The 13,140-nt window shown below is 44.9% G+C and overlaps 1 protein-coding gene across 3 annotated transcripts in view; it reads right to left on the reverse strand.

Moving 5' to 3' along the window:
- HIVEP3 (HIVEP zinc finger 3) overlaps positions 1–13,140 on the reverse strand; it is a 569,356-nt gene that overhangs the window by 433,810 nt on the left and 122,406 nt on the right. For all 3 annotated transcript variants that reach the window (XM_088835191.1, XM_088835192.1, XM_055402428.2), the window contains one exon: positions 9,183–9,294. The gene's annotated coding sequence lies outside the window, so the exon portion shown is untranslated. The remainder of the gene's footprint in view (positions 1–9,182; positions 9,295–13,140) is intronic.

Consider the following 13,140-nt stretch of genomic DNA (forward strand, 5'->3'; position numbering starts at 1 on the left):
TGACTTTGGCCTCCCAGGTAGAAACTATGCATATATTAGATGAAAAAGAGGAAACACCTTTCCAAGATTCACTTGGCCTGGGGAGGGAGGGAGATCATTTGTCTCTAAGAAAAAATGTTCACTCACCCTTGAATTATTCTCTCCAGAACATTCAGGGCTGGGGGCGGGGCTGAGGGGCTGCAGCCTGGGAGAAAGGGCAGTGGAGAGGGTCACACTGCTCTGAAGCGGCAACAAGATGAGCTCTTAGCATCCAAAACCCTGAAAACAATGGAGGTAGAGGAGGAAACCTGCCCCCATCCCGTTCTCACCTGGCTACCTAAGTAAGACAGCACCACATCAGGGCACCCCTTCCCCAGGCTGCACGAGAAAGGCTCAGAGACATCGACAGGCAGGGAGGCAGCAGGCATGGGAACAGAACACGAGCCTGGCACGGGTCCCTCCCCTGGGCCCGCAGGAGGCTCGAGGCAGCCGGAATGCCCATCTGCTGAGCCCCATCACTAGCAGCCTCACAGGAAGGGAAGGGGACAGTGACGACCTGAAGGCCCTCTGCTCAGAAGTCACAGCAGGAAGTGAGAAGCGGGGCCCACCGGCCTAGGGTAAATCACATCGCAGTCATCTGTCAGAACTCTCTTGGACAAACCCCTCACAGCAATAGAGAGCTATGAACGCCTTTGGCCAAAAGGCCTGAAAGTTGAGTTCAGCGAAGCACAACCAGCCACACGGGCAGTGGGAGGGGCAGGGGATGCCAGCTGCCATCTGAGCCTTTTGCTGGAAATGGAGCGAGCCAGTCTTAGAGAACAAGATGACAGCACTTTTATTTTTCCCCAAAGAGAGTTGGTCTCCAGGTGGTGAAACCTATCATTCAACAACAAGCTAAGACTAAAGAGATAAGGGTGGCATGAAGGTAGAACTCCAGCCCAAGACATGGGGAAAACACACACACACACACACACACACACACACACACAGAGGCACCCAGAGAAGAGGTGAGAGATTCTAGGCACCTAGTTCTTAGTAAAGGAAAGAAGGCAGAGGCAGTCTCTAACCCTAATTCACTCTGTTCTAGGTTTGGAACAGAACTGGATCTCGGGGAACTGTTCTATCAAAACAGGACTGCCAAGGCGTGAAACTGGAAAGCAACCAAAAACCCATCAGCTCCCCCAGGTTACCAAGAAAGTAGAACGAATTCCCTAGTAGCTGATGTGCTTCTGCATTTACAAGGCTAAACTATGTGTCAGCTCTTCAATATCACTCATTTCTACTTTGCCAGGCTCTTACTGGCAGGTTTAGAATATTCACACTCAGTCCACTAGCACCAACTCATCTTCTATCTTAGAAACAAAAACCTGGAAGAAACCTGTCTAAGTTACACTGCTAAGAGCACACCTCCTGTCTGTGGAACGAATCGTGGAATAAACTGAACAAATCACTGTAATAAAGTGTTAGTCGCTCAGTCATGTCTGACTCTTTGTGAACCCATGGACTGTAGCCCACCAGACTCCGCTGTGCATGGGATTCTCCAGGCAAGAATACTGGAGTGGGTTGCCATTCTCTTCTTCAGGGGATCGACATGTGTAAATATATACATCCTGTAAAAAGACTCAGCATTGCCTTTCATAATTAACAAGAGTTAAGGTTTACTGTGGTATTTGAGAAAACTCTGTAGACTGTTATTTTCAGTGCTATGGTGGGTCAAGTATATAGGCAACTCTACTGAAAACAACTAAGAAAACTGGATACTAGAAAAAAAACATCTTTTAAAATGACTCACAAGCTGAGAAACTGATAAGAAATTTTTTGTCAAGGTGAGATTCACATAACATGATGGAAATTAATTTTAAATTACTCTGGAAGCTTTGAAGACGTCCATAATTGAAACCAGTAATTCTACTCCTGTGTATATTCCCTAAGTCAACTTATATATATGCTTACCAGGGGAAGTTCACAGCAGTACCATTTACAGCAGCAAAAAAACTAGAAATAATAGTAATTTGTGTTCACTGATAACAGAATAGATACATAAACCATACTATAATCATTCCATGGAATTACAGTTCAGCAAAATGAACAAACGAGCTACACTCAACAATATGGACAAATCTAGGAGTGAAATATTTAACAACTAGTTGGCACAGGGATTGATAGTCAAAAGGGACTCCAAACATAATATTAGAGATGACCAACACCCACTGCTGTGCCAGGTGTAATCCCTTTAGGAAGGTGAAGGGACTTGAAGTCTCATGGGAGTACTCAGTAAACAGCAGTTCACCACCAACTAACATGGAAATATTTCAGTATTTCTGTGCATTCACCCAGTGTAGCCTCTGGTATGCATGGGCTAACTAGGAACACAAGTATATAAACAGTATGATTCCACTGATGTAATGTTCAAAAACAAGTACAACTAAAGATCTGGTCTAGAGATGCAAATATAAAGGGTGAGACAATAAAGAAAAGCATGGGGAATGGATATGAACGTGTCCAGAAAATGACTATCCCTAAAAAGGGAAAAGTATGATGGGATGGAGAGAGGTACCACTCTTCCAATGTAAAAGTAACTGTCTTTTTTTTTCTTAAATTGACTGGCAAGGACATGAGTGTTGGTCCTCATATAATATAAAGAGGGATTATTCTTTATACCTTTATATATAGTATACAAGTGTTCTTTTGTATCCAGTGGTTATTTCATTAAAATCATTTAAAAGGAATGAATTAGGAAAAATTTAATAAGAAACTCTCATCTCATATCACTATGGTTCCTGCCATAACTCTTCTAGGGTTCTTGGCAAAAACTATCTCCTCAATTGTAATTGTAATTGGTAAAACTCTTAAACCCACTTAAAATTCTATGAGCTTCTCCCCAAATCACTCCACAAACATTCTTGTAAGAATCCCTCCAGTGAGAAGTGGCAAAGTGCAACCTCCAGAATACATCCTGCTCTGGCTCTTTTATTTAATATAATCGTAAGCATAGTGAGTTTTGTTTTTGTTTTTTTAATCTCCTGGAATCTTCTCAAATTTTGAAATCTTTCAAATGAGGGCACAGTGCAAATGACTACATTCTGTCTCTCTTGCTTAGATTTCAAATGGTGATGCTCTCATTTTGTCTTTTACCATACGCTTCAGCTGTGTGATGCCCCAGTTCTCCTCATGAAATACGCTGACAGTCAGGGGAAGTTTCTAAGAGTGTATTAAATCTATATCGAGGGCCAAAGAGTATGTTTGGGAGGTTGCAGACATTGTGATTTTTTAGCAACTCCAACAGCTGCTTGGCATCTGTAGACTCACCATTCACTATTTTCAGTTATTTGTGAGCCACTCCTAAGAGCCACCACATGGCAACTCTCTTTTTTCTAAAGCACAAATGTGAACTGTGTAGCAAAACTACACAGCACAGGAGCAAGACACTCAGGCAGAGAGGGAGCCTTGTCAAAGCTCCCCTTCCCAACACGCCACCAGAGCAACAGAAACTCTCTGGATGTGAAATGACCTCCTTGAGTGCAAGCTGAAAAGGCAAATCATTGGAGGGCTGTGAATAATTATGGGAACCTCTCCTCTCTGGACAGAAACCTGCTTCAGAAGGAAGTCAAGAGCCTATGCAAATTTTTCTGCATTTGCAAATTTGGGAATTTGAAAAGGGTCTGAGGTGCATCCATCAAGAATGTCAAGAGTCTACTGTATAGAATCTTGATTGAGGAGGTTTTCAGAATTCTTCTTCTAATAAAATGGTTGGTTCATGTTTATCAGGGCTCCTCTGATTTAAAGACAGCTTCAGCATCTAACACTGAGCCTGCAAGTCCTGAACAGACCAAGTTTGGTAACAGAGGCTCAGTCAGCAGAGCATCCCATGTATTTATAACACTGTTTTTCTTTTTTTCCATCTCTATTATCTGTTTACCAGTTTTTCTTTGGATCCCAGTCATGTATAGTACTCATTTTTTTTAATGTTGGCCCTAACCTCCAATTCAAGGACCCATGGACATCCAAAGAGCTCCAAGATTCTTGAGACAGACTTCTGTATGCTTTTCCCTGGCTTCGCTACTTGAATCTAAGGTGTATTCTCAGTTTACCTCTACTGAACATCTAGATGTAAAGCTTCACCCTTCTTTTTTTTTTTAGATGGTGGCCAGCCACACCTGGTATATAAGTAATAAAGAGAGGAATCACATCATTCACGCATGCATGTCTTTCACAGACAGCCCAGATCAATAGCCCAAGCCCAGTTCCCAAATGTGATCCTCCCAAAGGGGCAGCCTCTTGGAGACAGTGATTCAGTTTCCCCACCACCACCAACCACAACCAACTCCTACCTCCTCTGCCTTTAAAGCCCCTTGGAATTTCAGAGAATAAATAGTCTTTTATCCATCTTACTACATCAGTATCCTTTTGCTTATATACATAGAAACTTTGGATAGTTCTGAACATTTCTGATCATATTCAAAGGCCTGTTGCTATTTCTTTTAACAAATTCAAAACTTTTTTCAAATAATTTACCAAAATAATGAATTTCTGTGTGTCTAGAAACCAAGCAAGACTCTTCTGCTCCTTTTACTTAGGGTCTTCACATTTTCAACATATGCATTAAACTTAAAAAACAGTACTCTTTAAAAAGTGTCAGCATTCATTTTCTCCTACTTTTGTTTTTCCTGTTGCCTTTGTCTTGGAATACATTGTAACTAAGCAAATTGGCAGAGGATTGGACAAAGCTTAACACTGCTTGTGTAACTCACATACCCTTCCAGTTTTGAGCACCATGTCTGAATTGAGCCAACACCACAGTTTAACATGAGGGTGTTATCATGACACCTTGAACTTTTTTAACAGCACACTGGTGGTGGGGAGTCTACACTCCCTACATTGACATAAGAAACACACAGCTCTCCTATTTCATCTTTACCACTATCCAGTCTCTTCCAATTACTTCCAGCATTAAAGTCGCCAAGTTGGAAAGTTCTAAGTGTGTCTCTGGTCACAACAAGACAGGCTGAGGTTCCCATGCGTTGTTCTTCTTAGAATTTTCTACAACATCAAATGTGAGAACATAAGCACTACTAATTCTAGCATAATAGTTTCCTGTCAAATTTCAGCAAAATATCATACAGTTCTCAATTTCAGTGAGGGGGGCACTTATAACATAATTTTGATCAGTAAGTCCTTGGCTGTCCAGAAAACTCAAATATTCTGTTGTCCTGCATAAATGAAGCTTTTTCCTTTTAGCATCATGTTGAAAAAAGTCATTTGGGGTATATTTCAAATTCTTCGGCTTTTTGAAACTGGACACACAAAAAGTCATTTAAACTCTTCTTGGTGCATATAGGTCACTGAAAGCATCAGTTTTTAAGCTACAAAACAGAGTTCTGAAGACCCATCAAATGCATGAAATTTCACTGAATTGTTCCCATTAAATACTTATATTAAATTCTATGCTTTGAATTCCCATGCCTTTTAAATTTTATTTTAAAGTTGTTTAGTATTTCTGTCTTACATTACTAATACTTCTTAGTGATATTTTACAAAAGAACTATATAAGAACCCTTGTACACTACTTTATCAATCCTGTCCAATTTGCTGGGTGTATTTGCAAACTAATCACAGAGGCTCTTAGAACTTTGTGTAAATGAATCCTTCAAGAGGGCATGAAATTTTCTGCCATGAAATTTTCCAATGGCTATAATACCTGAGCTGAGCTCATGACATATGACATCTCTCTTGCTTTACCACTTAGGTCCCAACCGGATAAGTGACACTCTGTCAATATGCATTCCAGATGGTCATGGTATCATCCTAACACCCAGCAAGTATAGGGGACATGTTTCTTTTTAGCCCAACTAATTTTCTTCTCAAGATATTTCGGTGCCCTTGGTAAGGCGATGATGGTGACACCCACTTTACAGAATGAAGAATGATTTTGGTCGAGGGCTTTGTCTAAGTCTGGTCTGAAATACCAGTGCTGTCTATTCACATAGCCAGCATTGCCTGCCCTGCTTGCCCAATGTATCTGCTGATTTATAAATATTCTTTGATTTCACCAGAAAGAGAATGAAGAACAGCATATCTGAGCCTCCTTGATGGGCAGCTTGGAGAGCAGAAAAGGACCTCAAAGGCATCAGGGAACTCACAGAGCAAGTAAGAGAAAAGTTAAAAGCTATCCAGTTGTCACACAGCTTTCTTAACATTCAGTTCAGTTCAGTTGCTCAGTCATGTCCGACTCTTTGCGACCCCATGAATCACAGCACGCCAGGCCTCCCTGTCCATCACCAACTCCCGGAGTTCACTCAAACTCATGTCCATTGAGTCGGTGATGCCATCCAGCCATCTCATTCCCTATCGTCCCCTTCTCCTCCCACTCCCAATCCCTCCCAGCATCAGAGTCTTTTCCAGTGAGTCAACTCTTCGCATGAGGTGGCCAAAGTATTGGAGTTTCAGCTTCAGCATCACTCCTTCCAATGAACACCCAGGACTGATCTCCTTTTGGATAGACTGGTTGGATCTCCTTGAAGTCCAAGGGACTCTCAAGAGTCTTCTCCAACACCACAGTTCAAAAGCATCTATCTTCCATCAAGTCGGGGCCTGGAATCTGCCAGGATTTCAGACTAAATGCATCTTCTGCTTGCCAGTATTTTTCACACACTGAGTGCCTCAATGGCTCACTTGGCAAGAACCCAAAGGCAGCACATGTTTCTCCATTCTAAGGAGGGTGGCTGCCACTGAGACAGTGGGTGGAGACAGTTCAGTAACAGCACCGTGGGGCACATCATCCACTGCCAAGTGCACACCCTTTGTCACTGGCCCTTAGAGCAGATACAGCGGGGTGTTGAGGACAGTAAAATCATCTGAGGCTGAAGAGGCCAGTCCATGTGTGTGTGCGCACGCGCATGTGTGTGAGTGCACGCTCAGTCATGTCTGACTCTTTGCAACCCCATGGACTGTAGCCCACCTGGTTCCTCTGTACATAGAATTTCCCAGGCAAGAATACTAGAGTGGGTTGCCATTTCCTTCCTCCTCCAAAGGAATCTTCCCAAATCAGGGATCAAACCCAAGAATCCTGCATTGGCAGGTAGATTCTTTACCAACCATGCCACCTGGGAAGCCCCTGAAGGGGCCAGACTTCCCACTAAATTAATGTCTGCCCAGGAGCCCTAGGCTGAGGCACTAACGGGTGCGATAAGAACTTGCAACAGTTCTGTGTCCTGTGAGCGCCTTAGCTAGACAGACAGAGGAGAGAGAGCTAAGTGCCACCCCACCTTTCCCCCTCTGCCTGCAGACATCTCCATGAGACAGTTGTTCTCCTACCTTGCAAAAAGTAATAATAATCCCACAGTATTTAATGCAAGAACGTACAGGGCCTCCAGCATCTGCAAGTTATCAGAACTTTAAAGAGCATATGTCAAGCAGCTCAGCCAGCATCTGGGTTCTGCTATTTAGCCACACAGTGTGGCCCAACCCCAGAGCAAAACTGAAACTCTAAGCGTGGCAGAAACTTTTTCCCTTAGCAGGAAGCATGAGGAACAGCTATGACCTAAAACAAATGAACCTGGTGGTCACCCTGGATTCAGGATTCCGGTTGTGCATCGAGCTAGTCACCCAGGGTTCTTGCAGGGATGACAGTCAACCTTCTCCCGGGTTCAAGCAGGGGTGAAATGACCACATGAAAGTCCAGACAAGCGATGACTGGCCAAAAGGGATGTGGGAGGATCTTTAGATCAACACCAACCCAAAGCCAGTTCCAAGCTCATCCCAATGGACACGTGATTTTTGCCTCCACCCATCCCCTTCCCTCACATAAATTGCTCAAATCATTCTCTCTCTTCCCCACACTCTCCCTGCCCCCTAACACACACAGTTACATAAAAGCATCTTAAACATAGGACCCAACTTCTTCAGTCTGGGGGAGGACCAGGAGATGTTGGGAGCTGCTGGGGTGCACGGTCTGATCATTAGTTGAAATTACATAATCATGCAAACAAGGGCTGGAGAACCGCTTAGGTGATCAGTTTAGCGCACACCTCAGGCGTCCCTTTTCCCCTCCCCCAACAGCCCGAAAGCAAGCAAGTTTTAACACAACCACAACCGAAGCACCAGACACGGCTGGGGGGTGGCGTGCAGCCGACTGCGGAGGTTAAAATTCCCAATGGTGGCCCGAAACTTGATGTGCATAGCAGAAAGAGGGCCAAGGGGCCGCTCACCCAGGAAACAGACCCCGAAGACCCTCCTGCCTGCATCCTCGACCCCCAAAGTTCAAGGGCGGGCCGAGCCAAAGAAGTCATCCAGACCTGCCAACCTGCAACATGAACCAAAGAAGCCGCGATCAACCAAACCTAAGCCTGGCCCCCAGCGCCTCGCCACGACTTCCGTCCAAGTCTCGGCGAGTTCAGGTTGTCTGACACGCTCAGGAAAAGTCCTCCAGCAGCTCCTACCGTCTCAGAGGGAGCCACTCAGCACCAGCGGTGTTTCTAATTTTGAAGGATGGTAAAATGTGGGACACAGCTGGGAACGGGGGTACTTGCTTTGCTAGCGGTAAGGCAAGACTCCCCAACAGAGGCAGAGTTTGGGTTTGCTTTGGTTTTCTTGGGGTGGGCACGAGGTTGTGATTTTGCTTTGGGAACATTTGCAGAGGGGCGCTAGGATTTCAGGGAGCTGGAGAAGATCTCCCATCTGCCTGGGCACCTAGCATCCTCCGATCGGATTTCATTTTCGGCGACAGAGAGGGCTCGCGGGGGGCTGGGGGTTGCTGAACAATCCTGGAGCCGCAGCCAGGGCAGCTGAAGAAACTGCAGGTTCTGCGGCTGACTATGCATCCGCCGGACCGCTGAGGTTCAGAGCAGAGACGGCCGCCAGTGCGCGGGTGCAGCGGGGCAGCCAGGAGCTGGGAGCGCGCGGCGCGCACAGGGTTACAGCCGCCGCCGCCGCCGTGATTGACGCGCGGGGGTCACTTGAGGCTCCCGCAGCTCCCCCGGCACCCGGCCAGGCAGCCCGCTCAGCCCACCGCGGGCAACGCACGCCCCGCAGCCGCCCACCCGGTCGTTCCCCGCGCCTCTGCCCGCGGACACCTCGCCCCAGAAGGGCCACGACAACATGGAATCACAGCTCGCTATTTCACTTGCCCGCGGCGGCCGCCGGCAAAAAACAATAAATAAAATGCGAGGCAACCATCAGCCGAATGAAAATCCAGAGTCCCCTACCTTCGGCCTTGGGATGGCACACTGGTCCTGTGTTCTCTGACCCACGGATCCAGCCCCTTCTTCATGAATTATTCCGGTCAGTCAGGATTTTGTGCATTTTTTTCCTGAACACCTGTTTCAAGTAAGGGGTAAAGACCTTATTGAAAGAACTGTCCTTAAAAAATAAGCTGTGCACACATATGTCCATCCAGGCATGCATGCGTGTTTGTATACACACATATGCACACGAAATATACATGGACATTGAAGCACCAAACTAGGCAGTTGGATAATGGGAGTCGGCTGGTTGTGAGCATGCTCGCGCCGGGAGCAGATCCACCCTCTGTTATTCCTCTGAATAAATATAAATCACGATCAGAAACCCAAACAGCAGCATCCCTCTTGAATTCCTGCTGCTGAAAAACACAGAATAAACGCAGCCCGGAGACACGGCATCTAATCAGCAGCTGTTTTCTGAACCCAGGGCCAACCCCTGCCTACCCTGTCTTTTCCATTATGAGTTCAGACCTTTTTTGAAAGGGGTTTTAACCTTTTAAAGATACAGTACACCAATTATCACTTCTGAATAGCTGTCACTCCAAGAGCAGGAAGCCAGTCCCATGCCTAAAGCCACAGGGCAGGCTTGCATGCAGAGATAATGATTTCATTCATTGGTGCCTTTTTACAAACATATATATATATATATATATATACACACACAGAGAGAACTAGCAAAGGCAAGCCATAAAACTAGACACATATTTATTGCAATGACGAGTTCCTCAGTGACTAATCAGCATGTTATGTAAACACTACTATCCTTCACTTCGGAATACACATATTCATGGGGTCAGACAATGCCAGGGACACTTGTCAGCACGAGTGTCACCCCTCAGAAGCTCCTACCTGCTAATAAAGGACCAGGAAGCCTGGCAGGGCAGCTGAAGGAAGTGGGGGGCCCTGCCAGCTCAAAATTAACCACAGGGTACTGCCATGTCCTCAAATTAAAGAACCCTCTAGCACTACTTATAATGTAATCTAGAAACAGATCTTGTTCCAACACACATTTTTTTTTTTCCAACCAGAATCAAAACTATCACCTGAACCTTCACCATCTCTAAGATCCAGACTTAGGTCCTTCTTCAAGATTTTGTTAACAAGCAGGTTTTGTTTGGTTGTTGGGTTTTTGTTTCTTTTTATTTTCCACCAGGGCTAGATTAAGCATGAAGGTAGAAAAATAGGGGCTGGGGATTGAGGATAAACAACCCCTGCCCTAATTTTTTTTTTAATTAAGTACTTTAGCCACCCAGGTGGTGTTTATTAGTCCAGTTTTGTTTTGGCTTTTAAAGCAGCAGCAATGAGAAGAAACCAAAACTCCCTACCTCATGTATGTTTGGAAGGAAGGAAAATGCCTTTTACAGTTTCTTTTTCACCCCAAGAACCCCAGGGCTTCAGAATGGCACTGGCTATTGGTCCCCTGGTTCCCGCCCAGCAGCAACAACACTAGTAGCTTACCTGAAAAGCCACCCCGATGTTCCCACAGCCACTCCTGGGCAGTCCCTCTAGCCCTGGCCTCAGAGCCCACCCTCCTTGGGCAAAGCACTAAAACCAATGCACTGTCAGCCTCTCACCTCATCACAGCCACTGCCTGCACTGCCCTCTCCCAGACACACACACACACACACACACTCCCTTCTCTCCCAGCTTCCAGGGCTCTTTAGCAGAAAATTATCATATTTCATGTGTCATCACCCAAGCTAGCTGGGCCTTTCACTGATTGGCTGGGCACCGGCAGCCGGAAATGTCAACAGCCACACAGCTTGGAATTGACTCTCCCGCGGCCACCCCAGACCTGAGCCCAGGAGGCTCTGTGACAAGGTGAAGACCTACCACCAGGAGCTTGTCACTTTTCTCCCTGGTCTGCCTCAGGCCCTCTCCTCCCTGCTGGTCTCCCTACCCTGCCCTGGGGGAGGGGACCGCCAGGGGATGTGGATCCAGTCTCTCCAGCCAAGCTAGGAGCTGAACTGCCTCCAACTGCAGGGAGGAAGGGAGCCACTGAAATTCCTGTTCTTCCCAGCAGGAAGATGTCTCCATTCGGTTTTAAAGATTTGAAGAAAGTGTTCCTGATAAAAAACCATCTCTACTCACATTGAAAAATAAAAATTATCAGTAAGGCTTGGTGAAAACAAGATTGCTCATCCTCGGCAGTTTATCTGTTGCTGCTCTTTATCCCCCATCAATATCATATGCACTAAGGTATCATAACCATAATATCCCAAGGGAAACCGGAAGACAACTTAGTCCATCCTCTTCCCTTAAATAGAACAGCTCTTAACCCTCCAAGAAAACGCACCAGAAAAAGAGGCTTCCTAACTTGGCTACCCAGTGCTTTGTGATGCCACACAGGTGTTTCAGAGTTAAGGCAGTCACTGTAGTGACCAAGCTGAATCATTTGACTGTAACTGAAGCACAGTCTCTCCGGCTGAATCTTTAGCAGCTTCAGTGTGACTCACCATTTCAGCCTCACCTCACTCTGTTCTCCTGGCTAAATTAAACCCCATCTCTCTGGACTGTGGTGTAAAAGTTGTTTCTCAAACCTTTAATTACGCTGCTATTCTTTAGACTTCAGAGACAAGCCTCCCAGAGCTGATGTAGTTCAAAGGTTATTTCATTAAGCCATGCATGTGATGCGTCACTCGTGTCGGCTGTTTCCACTCTGGAGTTTTGGGTTTGGGGGAGAGAAAACTGGGCTCGGACGTTTACTCCTTCCTTCTCCTCCAAAAAAAAAAAAACAAAACCAAAACAAAACCCCATATGTACACGACTGAAACAGCGGCAGTGCTGGGACCCAGACAAAGATGCCATCAACAAAGCAACATTTTGAAGAATATGGGGAAGATAGGAGGTAGATGAGACATCTGTTAGGAAAGGCTGATTAGTGCTGATAAGTCCACGCATGATTCTGCCTAGGCCCCTTAAGAAGAAAGTGCACAGACTTCCAGAAAAGGGTCCTGGAAAACCCCAAGCTCAGAGGATCAAAGGTCACATGAGGGTCACAGGCATCAGATCAGAGGCAAATAAAAGGACATTAGCAACTAGGAAGATTCTCTCCACTCAGAACAGCAATTATTCCCTAACATCTTTGGAAAGTGGGAGGTTTGTCCCTAATATAGGAAAAAGTCAAAGTCTCAATGGAGATAGCCCATTTTATTTAGGTATCACACACACACACACAAAGATGAACACAGAAAAACAGAAGAAGAAAAATATTTATAATCAAATAAGACACAAGTCATAACAGAGAAATCCAGAACAGCCTATATTAGTCTAATATAAGTACTGGAAGGAGATGACATCATTAAGAAAGTGGAAAAACAACAATCAAAGGAGAAATAGAAGAACATTTCCTCGAGCTGATGAGACTGGAGGCCTTAGATCATATGGGTCTATCGAGTGCTGAGTAGCAGGATTACTGAAAGAATACACAATTCCAGATGCAGTCTCTGACTCCAAGAACAAAGGGAAACAACTACAGGCTTCCTGACAGAGGAGAAAAATCAGGTTGCTTAGAAGGAAAGAAAATCAGACTGACAGCATACCTCACATCTGCAACACGAGGCTAAAAGATAGTGGCAGGATTTTTATAAAATTCTCAGGAAATCTTATTGTAACTCAAGAATTCAACCATCTGCCAAATTATAATTTCTCTCACATGTGATGACAAAAGAAAGGCTTGTTCAAAGACACAGAAATATCCTTTATTAAATTTTTAAAAAAGATTACTTGAAGATCTGTTCCAGCCAATGGAAAAAAATAAGCCAGAATAATAAACTCAAGAAAGAAGATATTATATAAGAAAATGTAATGAATAAAGCCAATAAAATGTATGGTTAAGTACAAATACAACTGATAATGTGGCAGTAAAGTTTAATTTAATTATTAACATAAGATAGGGAGAAAGAAAGAGAGAACTAGAGAA

The sequence above is a fragment of the Moschus berezovskii genome, chromosome 4 (assembly GCF_049115385.1).
Source record: "Moschus berezovskii isolate FMDL1 chromosome 4, NW_MosBer_1.0, whole genome shotgun sequence".
NCBI classification, from domain to species: Eukaryota; Metazoa; Chordata; class Mammalia; order Artiodactyla; family Moschidae; genus Moschus; species Moschus berezovskii.